This window comes from Prosopis cineraria, unplaced genomic scaffold, assembly GCF_029017545.1.
Source record: "Prosopis cineraria cultivar Desert tree isolate PC_DT_omini unplaced genomic scaffold, ASM2901754v1 PC11, whole genome shotgun sequence".
Classification (NCBI taxonomy): Eukaryota; Viridiplantae; Streptophyta; class Magnoliopsida; order Fabales; family Fabaceae; genus Prosopis; species Prosopis cineraria.
Genome location: NW_026555342.1, coordinates 18,022,807 through 18,033,226, shown reverse-complemented (window position 1 = coordinate 18,033,226; position 10,420 = coordinate 18,022,807). Strand labels below are relative to the sequence as shown.

At 32.6% G+C, this 10,420-nt stretch overlaps 1 long non-coding RNA gene across 1 annotated transcript; it reads left to right on the top strand.

Moving 5' to 3' along the window:
* Window positions 1-4,146: 4,146 nt before the first annotated feature.
* Window positions 4,147-8,258, top strand: LOC129285212 (uncharacterized). Its single transcript, XR_008587112.1, has 4 exons — window positions 4,147-4,650; window positions 7,239-7,322; window positions 7,524-7,550; window positions 8,015-8,258. It is a non-coding gene; the product is annotated as an uncharacterized LOC129285212 (long non-coding RNA).
* Window positions 8,259-10,420: the final 2,162 nt, after the last annotated feature.

Sequence of the window (10,420 nt, the reverse complement as noted above, 5' to 3'; positions counted from 1 at the left end):
GTTTCCTTGATCAAGGCTTAAGGGATGTATATTTGTGTATATATCTTGTGCCGATCACGTCTAATTTTTGGGGCGTGACAGAAAGGTAAGTGCTAGATAGGTTTTTTGAGAGTCAAAAAAGTCTTGACGAAGCCACGGAAACACCCTAAACAAAAAAGAGTTTGACATTTAAGAAACGGATGTTTCGAGCACTAGCATGTTGTTTGAGTGGAGATCTGTTCGTGTGAATACCAGTAGAGGGAGCATATCTACATTGTCAGCTCCTAAGATTCAAACTCTTTAAAAGAACAAGTGAGGATATGAAACTTAAAAAGGTAACTCTTCTATCTATCTTGATTTAAATGAGTTCGTTCGGTCAACATGAGGATAAAAATTTTAAATTTTTAATCTTCCATTACGCCTCCCTATCTAACAATTTATGCCACTAACTCCACCACTCTCCAATCCATCACTAGTGAAGTTGACGACCACAACTGCTATGCAATCACTCATCATTTTCTTCCATACAACAATTTCACGGCCAAAGAGAGACAACCACATACCAAATGTCACCGTTATTATATGGGAGAATTAGTGTTTCTGAGCTGCGAAAACCCAATTCTTACTCATCTGTGTACGGATACTTGGAGCCTTGTACAAGTGAAGGGCCAAAATGCATTATTCTTATGTGCTGTCACCATGGTATGATCAAATATCTTATGTGGTAGAGTCATGCAAGTTAGATTTGATGGTGAAGGTGTCGCCATGGGGACCAATGACATGTAATGAGAATTGTTCATATTCACAAGTTCAATGTAATGACCTAAAGTTTAAATTACATAATAACAATAATAATGTAATAAAACAAAATAAATTATAATTATGGATAATTAAATTAAGATTTATATGAGGTATTTAAATGTATTTTTATAAATTTGAAAAGATATAACAAGAAAGATGAGTTAGCTTAGTGAAAACTAATTTGGTGTTTAACTTCCTGATTTAAGGTTCAAATCTTCAAGATAAAAGAAGAGATTATTATTGTTGTTATTATTATTATTATTATTATTATTATTATAGCTTTATGAAATTACCTCGTTAGCCTAACTTTGACTGGTTAGACCTATTTTTCCCTCTCCACCGACTTCTCTTCGTCTTGTATCTGGGAGAGAGAGCTGGAGATTTTCGATCCAAAAACTTCGAACCTTCAGGCCTACAATCTCTATTATTCTTCATCATCTGTCCTCTCCATCCTTCTTCCGTTGCTGTTCTGCTCGTCGGTGTGCTTGAGAACGTCCGATATGGTTCTCTCCGTCTTTCCTTCTGGTTGCTGTGACGGGTCGAAGACCTTTTCTCCTTTTATCGTCGGCGTCGTCTGTGTGGGAGGTAAGTCATCGGAGAGTTTGTGCATGGAGGAGCATTGTGTAGTTGCTGAAAGATGTTTCTGCTTATCCCTTCGTTTTCTTTCTTTGTTCTGCAATAACCAGAAGACTCCCTTCCCCTGTTCAGCGTGAATTTCAAATTTTGCTTCCTTCTTCATTCTCGTGTGGTTGTATGTACTTCCCTTTTCCTTGCAGTCGCTGAGCTGGTGTGAGGAAGCTATGAGTTGTGCTCTTCGTTCCTCAGCTATTTAAAGGTTCTATTTTTCTGGTCCTCCTGTACAGCATCCGATCTTCTTGCTCTTCACTTGCTTACTCCTCTCTGCTCTGTCATGTTGAATTAAGGTGTGAAGCTTCGAACCTTCTCCTTGTTTTGTTATGATTGTTTGTGTGTTTTAAATAGTTAAGATTGTGACTTATTCCTTCCTTCCTCTGCTGTCATGAGTAACGTGGAGGTGTAGATTTAATTTTCTTTGAGTTATGATTTATTTCTTTGTTGATGGAATGGAATTTGGGAAACTAATTGATTAATGTATTTACATTAGAGAATTTATGGGAAATGGAATTGAAGAGGAAGAACTTGGAACTTTAGTTTAAGACTGAATGCTTGTAAGATGTTCAGTAAAATGCCTATTAGGATATTTTTGATTGATTTTTATGTGTAATCTTGTTAATCTCACAAGAATCATGGCTGGGCTTGAGCATTGTTAATTTGTTAATCTAAACTGAGTTTTGTTAAGATATTTATCTATGGAATTAATGAGATCTTGTATGAGTTTTAAATTATTGAGAGCTATATGGTTTATAATTTATAAGATTTACTATCATTTTAAAAGTTATACTTGGATACTTGTAATTTGTCAAGCAAGAGAAGTAAAAGTTATAAATTTTTACTGAATGGTTTGGAATGTAGTACAGTAGGTGTTTAACAAAAAGCCTAAGGAAATATTATATTTCAATTGTTTAGCTAATTATAGTTAAGTGTTATGGAGAAATCTTTACATATGAACTATGTCTCTAAAACTTTGAAAAGTTATTATTGTTAATTTTGGTTGAGTGGGCTCTCTTGGAAAGGGATTTTGTTGGTTCAAAAGTAAAGTGTTCATTAAAATACTATTATATATTATGGAATGTTTGAAAGAAGGGAAGCTCAATTGGAGCTATAGGAAGTGAGTTTGAGCCTTAAGGATATTGCAGGTAAGTGAATAACGTCCCAATGACTCGTTAGCAAATTCATTTTCACAAAAATATTAATTTAGCATATTCAGGTGCCATCTCTTCTATTTATATAGCTATGTTTATTCCACAAGAATAAATGATAGAGTATCATAATTTATTTTATGATTCATGATCTCAATTTTGCTATCAACTATGATACATGAAAATGTTTTCATTATATTATATTTTATTATACTATATTTTATTATATTATACGTTATAGAAAGAGTTGGATTCATCCTTCAATTGAGTATCCGAAGTATCTGCTATTTTGGAAATGTTGATTTTATGTTTTGGAAACGTGTATGGGATTTATATACAAATGCATTGATTTATGTTGAGTTTGATGATTAATTTTAAAAAGAGATGATATGTTGATTTTAGACCTATGCATACTTGATTTGAAATGTGGGATTTAATTAGAACACCAGTTGCTAACGGCAGGACCGTTAGCTCTTGGCGTACCATGATATATCTAACTAGTAGAGTGCTTAAGAGGTACTAATCTTATGCGATGGGCAACACAGGTGGAATGGAGTGATGGTTATTCATGAACATAGTACTCATACTTGTTTTCGTGGGCTTTGTTTCTACGCTTGATTTCGTGAGCTTTATGCTCATGCTTGTTTTCGTGGCTTCGATCCACGCATGTTGGTTATTTACTCTCGTGAATTGTGTGTCCACGCTTATTAATTATTTTGATCAAGTTCGACTAAAGAGTTAATTTTAAAAATTAATTTTTTTACTTAAAATTTGATCTTTTGAAGCAAACTGCTATTTTTACTATATTAGAATTTTATATTGAGCTATATAATTCTCAAAGTGTTTAAACATGTTAATTTTTAAAGTGGAACTTGAGTTTCTAATAAAATTTTAATTGAATTCATACATTCATAGTTTTTACATTTACATAATTGTTGATAGGTATATATGGTATGTGCTATATTATTTTTAATTAATTTTTTTATCAAGTTTATAAGAAACTCATTGCTATACCTTCCATTATTTTCATTAATCGTAATTGGAACGTTATTCACTAAAAAAATTTTTGGTCTCAGTCAATGTAGCTAACAATGTGCATCTTGTTGATCACCAAGGAACTTTTTGCTGTGCAGAGTGGAGATTTGTTTTGTAAATATTATTTTTATATGTAATTATGAAATTTATGTATTGTGTTTTGAAAACATAATTAGGTGCTCCATATAAGTTATAGCTAGGATCCTTATTTTGTAATAACCTTGACAAAATTTAAAATAAATAAATAAATAGTTAACTTGCTTAAAGGGTGTTTATATTAGTTCTTGGGATAAATATAACAAGTTAGAGACTTGGTCTAGTGGTAGCTGAGCAATCCTTCATATATTAGGTCTCAAGTTTGAATTTGGAAGAGACCAAAAGAAGAGTTAATTTTTATCTTTTTCTGGCTATGCGAAATTACCAAACTACCCTTAGTTCCATCAGATTTTTAAACTCTTTCTTCCTTCTTTCTTGATTATTCTGGAGCAGAGGGAGAGTTAAGAGATTTGGACCAAACCATTGCTCTGTCACCATCGATCTCTGCCTTCTTTCGTCTTAACCACTACTCGTGCCGCTATTCGTGTGAGTCAACCATCGCCGGCATAAGCATCTATCGTCGATTTGTCTGCAGTTGGTAGGAGTTGGAGCTTATTTTCTTGCTACTAAACATCGGCCAAAACCTCTTCGTTCTTCCCTGCTTCTAGCTCACCATATACCACTGTGTGAGTCTGTTAGTGGGAAGGGAAGTACGCAAGATTCGGGGTGCTCGTTGGAGGTCTATTACTGAAATATATTTCCCTTGTTTAGCATTCAAGAATTTTCTTTTCTTCCCTCTGTCCATCCACCACTGTCCAGTATAACTGAGCTGAGAGAGAGATCTGGGAAGCACTGTCGTTCATGTGGGTCGCTGTTGACACTGTGTTCGTCCATTCGCCTCAGCTGTGATTTTGTTCACGAGTTGCTGTTGTTCATCCACCTCTGTCGCTGATTCAGCCCTTCTTCTTTACTGTTCAAAATCACTCTCCTTCCTCTGTCCATGCGTGTTGATTCATTTAAGGTTAGAAGCTTCAATCTCTTCCTTCTCCTTATAAATCTGTGCGTGTGAGTGGCTGGGGTGGTATTAAGGAGATTATAAATTTTTGTGTGTGTTATGTTGCTGCCATGACTGAAAAAAGAATGTGTGTGTGTGTGTGTGTGTGTGTGTGTGTGTGTGTGTGTGTGTGTGTGTGTGTGTGTGTGTGTGTGTGTGTGTGTGTGTGTGTGTGTGTGTGTGTGTTAGTATTGAAGAATGATGGTGAAATATATGGGTCATAATTTTGGAGTTAAATTGATTTTGTTGATTTGGTTGATGTTAAAAAATTTATTAGAGTGAAATTGGAAGAGACAAGCTTAGATATGTTGTTGGTGCCTATGAGATGTCATTGAAGGGCTTGTATGAGGAAATAAAATTTAACTTCTAAATATTGATGGGAATTATTGGTTTAGGAATTCACCTGTAGATCTGTAAAGGAATTTAATTATGGGCTTGTATGCAATTATTTGTATATTTGGAGTTTGTTTGATTTTTTGTGAATTGTTGAAGGTTTTAAATTGAAGAGGTAGAAGTAATGCACCTAAGGTAAGTGGTGCAAAGATTGGGAGAGAACTCGTATTCCAAGAAAATAGAATGGCATGGCTGAAGTTTTATGAAGGAAGTTAGAGGAATGAATGATAATGCTTGAACTAACTTTAAATCATAAATTTGGTTTTGAATTTTAGATGATGATTGATAGAGATTGTGTTATAAATTAAAAAGTTATTAAATGTATATGTTTATACTTTATAGGGTGTGTGGAAGAACAAGACCCTGACAAGAATTAAAAGAAGAATACTTTCGGGAATTTAGAACTTTAACGTGTAAGTGAATAGCATTTCTTATAATTATTTATTAAAAATCTTTTATTGAAATATTTCATTTTTATGAATTATGTTAGTTTTAGAAATTTTGAAACAATGATGAAGGATAGTTACATTATGATTTGTGCATTTTTTTAAGAAATATATTTCTAATGTTGATGAAGGCAACTTTGTTTATTAAATTTTAAAATTTCTTAGTTACATGATTAGTGTAAGTTTGTACATTCGCTATGATGTATCAATTTAGCAAGTTTCATATATTTGAAACAATTCATGCGAGTTTGATCTTGAGAATGAAAATTTAACTTTAAAAATAATTATTTCTCTCACATGTTTGAAACGGATTTCTAAAAGGACTCTATACAGAACACTGCTGCTAGCAGCAGTTTCGTTAGCCCATAGCGCTGTGGTTAAACACTAGCTAGTTTGTTTCATGAGCTTTGCTCTCACATTTGGTATTTGTGGGTTTTGTACTTGCGTTTGTTTTTGTGGCATAAGCCTCATTTAGTTATTTACCCTAGTGGACTGTGTGTCCACGTTTGTTTCATAGCTTTGGCTCTGTTTGGTTACTTGCCCTCGTGGACTGGTGTGTTCGCATTTGTTTTTGTGGCATAAACCGCGTTTAGTTATTTACCCTCGTGGACTGTATGTTCACGTTTGCAACATGTTCTGTTGAGTTCTCAAAAATTTTAAATATTGATTAAAGTATTTTCCAAAATTTACATGATTTTGGCTAACAAATTTACCACTTTAAATTATATGTGAGTAAATTGTTTTCTTTAAGCATTATGGCATAAATTGTTTTCAACTTATTCATATTTTACAATTAAGGTTATGACTTACAGGTTTATAAAATTTTGAGGAATTATTTTTATTAGTTGGCACCATTATTAGAGTTTGTTGATTTTAAATTTTAAGAATTTTACCATGGGAATGCTATTTACTGGAAAACTTACTTTGGTCTCAAATTTGTTAGCTGATGCTGATTCCCCTTGACCTCTGAAGGGCAACCTAACTATAGTGGGTGGAAATTTTTGATTGGTACTGTTGCTTTTAATGTAAATATATAATCTGTATGTCTTTTTGATTTAAAAGAAAGAGTAGATGCTCCACATAGATTGTTGGTAGACTTTATTTTGGTTTGTACATTGGTTGCTGGCTAGAAAGAGCTATGCTCCTAATTTATACCACTATTAGTAGAAATTTTTGTTATAGAATTTTCAGAAGATCCTAATTACAGGGGAGATTCTGCCGAAATTTCTACAAAAATGTCGACACTTTCTTATGACAATTAGCTTAATATATATATATATATATATATTATTTTAATTCTCATGAAATTTGATTAATTTTCATTCTTTTCTTTGTAAAAATGGAATAAAGTTTCATTTCAGGGCTTATAGGGATGTGTGAGTGGTTCACACCCGTGCCGGTCACCCTCTATTTTTGGGGCATAACATATTTGGTTATATACTCTATCAGATAGCTGGATGGAGCTGTGCTCCTAATTTTATTGATATTCTGCTTGAAAAAAAAATTGTATTGTAGGATTTTTGGGAAGTCATACTTGTAAGTAGCTGTTGCCAAAATTCTTACAAAAATATTAAGGCATTTGTTTAAATATAAATTGTCCAGGATTTCCTAATTTTAATATAAATATAAATAAGAATTAAACAATTTTCTTAAATTAAGGCTCTAAGGATATGTGTTTTGTACACTTATTCCATGCCGGTCACTCCTATATTTCAGGGTGGGACATTCAGAGCCAAGAGGTTAATGGGATTGATATCAAATGGCGTCCAAATCGTTGTGGAGAGTTCGAAGGAGAGGAAGGTAACTGCTGGTTTGAAAATGCCACAAATATGGTTCTTTGTAGTGATTATCATTTAAATCCCCTTTTTGCAGCGCTTCTAGGCAATCACGTACGGTATTCTTTTTTCTTGAAAAAAATAAGAAATAAGATGAAAAAAAAAAAAGATTATAATGGTAGGAATCTAACAGAAACTTCTTATGTTTTGAATTTTGACAACGCAGATTTGACTAGTGGTGGGATGTATACAGGTGAGCGTAGCGAAGTTTTCTCCTTGTTGGAAAATTTTCAGTCCTTTATTTTCATTGTTCGTGCGTGCTTTATGAATTTCTTATACTTGTTAGTTTCATTGATACATAGCTATAAACAATTAGGAACATGTGCATATCAATGAAATTCTCCAATTCTCTATTTAGTAAATTGAATTTGAGTATGATACTTGTCGAATTTGAATGGTCAAATTAAATTTGTAACTTTACCTTTTCGTCAACAATTCTATCAATTTGCAGACCTCTGTTTATGTTGGCATATTCAAAAGATTGATGTATGGGGTTGGAAACTCTAAAAATAATCTAACAAATAAAAATCAGCTTGGTTCCATGTGCTGGACTCATAGATCTGATCATATAAATCTAATTGTATGGGAGAATTGATTTAATTCTAATAATCGAATCTTGTGCAGTGGTTTTATGATCTGTATCTAAATTTGTACTAGGTGGCCCTTGTGCTTTTATCTTGTTGATTCGCCAGAGGAGAAGAAGGCATCAATCTTATGACAACAATGTTGAGGACTTCCTCTAAAATATGAGTAACTTGATGCCCATCAAGTACTCTTACTCAAAGATCAAGAAACTCTACCACAGAAAAACCTTATACCTAACACTTATTTTTTCCAATACTTGATGGTTTTTAACCATTATGTAAGGGCGCAACATATATTAAAACAACCTTACTTGATAGTTTTTAGTTGTCAATTATTTAAGAATTACTTGACAGTTATTTGAAAAAAACCATTAAGTATATGAATAAAACTTTGCTTCTTTGTAACAAATACCTGACGCTGCCATAAATACTTGACATTTATTTCCAAATAATCGTTAATTATTTACAAATACTTGATGCTTATTTGAAAACAAATGTCAAGTATATAAATACTTAATGGTTATTTCGAAATAGCCATCAAATATTTATAGTATTTTTTTTAAATAGGGGGGTTGCCTATATATAGATATAGATACAAGACAAAATAGCCAGCCAGCAACCAAAATGTTTCTAATAATATTTACTATCTAGGTAACATTAAAATTCCTATACTTTTGGCCTTAAAACCTAAAAAATCTATACTCAACTTATTTGCAAACTAAAGTTTCAAAACTAAGTGGCCTATCTCATAAAAATTGGCCAAAAAATGAATATATATACGTAAATAACTATTGTATAGGCTTAACCACTGTCACTACCAACATATTGAAAACATATTGGGCCACTCTTCAAGGATTTCTTCTACATGTGCAGTTGTATAACGAACGCAGTGGATGTCCTTAAAGTACTATAAGCACAATCACAACAATTTCAAGTTAATAGGTAGCTAATTAAAATTGGTTAAAATTTATAATTGAAGTGTAATTAAATTTAATATATATACCTTGTCAAATAATATGGTAGGGGCATAGGTGATAATGTCCTTCATGAATTTCATTAAGTAATAACCACAGTCATTGCTCTGATCTGGCTAAAGTGGACACTACAAAAAAAAACATACATATCAATGAAATTGTAAAACATGACATAGTTTCTTGATTAAAAACTTAGCCAATTAAATGAATACCTTAACAATGACCCACTTCTCTGAAGATTTGAATGACCTCATCTTAGGGGACACATTCTTGTTAGTCACAGTGCGATACAACACCACAGCTCTAAGAAGGAAGTACAGAATGAATGTGAGAAATATATATGTATGAAAACTAAAAATAATAAGAAATAATTAGTGAAAAAATTCAACTTACTCATTAAAAAGTACCACCATATCTTTTGTGTTGCTTGGTTCTCCATTAAGGGGATCGAGATATCATATTTTTGGAGTAATGAAAGTAATTCTTCTTTCAAATATCCAAGTAACTCAGTGAAGCTTGCATCACTCCATCTATATTTTGCCTTCATGTTGTATAATTTTAACACTGCTGACAATTTTGATTTACTATAACTAGCATATAACAGTGTCTCCACATCACTTTTCAACTTGTCAAACATTTTTGAGAAATCCTCGAGGTCCTCTTCAATCACCTTGGCCATCTGTTCGAGCTAATCTTCTTCAAGTGTGCATGCATTAAAATCATCAAGAGATGATGCACAGCTCTCACTATGCTTTTGGCTACAACCAATATCATTCCTTGTCTCACTATACAGTGTTTAACACTTGTAACTTTAATCCATACCATTAATCACTAAGTGTTCTTCACAAGTATCTAGACTAACCTGCCTCACAAGATTGCACTTTAAACACAAGCAAACAATTCTAGCAGGGTCCTCCGTATGCTTAACTGCAAACTTAATAAAATCTACCACCCCATCCCAATATTCCTTGAATAGACAATTGGCAGATGTCCATTCCTTTTCCATAGTTCCTAGAAAGATTAAGAGAAAAATATAATTAGTGACTTTGATTACTCCTAGATAGTGGGAGAGTAGATACAAGGATCAATCAATCAATAAGTCACCAACCACATGTTTGCACATTCTCTCTTTAATCTTGTTTAAAACTAATAATTACATTTTAATGCTAGCCATTGAAATAATTTTGGTAGCATAACGATTTAAAAAAGAGTTTCCCAGACTTAATGAGTTAAAAAAGAGAGTTTCTCAAGTTTTAAACCCTCTATTTATTCAAAAATTTCATCATTCACAAGTACTCATGTAATATTTATATCCAATTAAATTATCCATAGCAACAATTAATACAAAAATGTCATCCTAAAAATCTAATAGAACTCAATCATACCTAATTAAGTTATCCAACAACAAAATTATCACCATCACCACAACAAGGGAAGCAAATTTTTAACAAATTCATATAATGATCAACAGTAAAATAATTTTTATATAATCCTGAATTTAATTT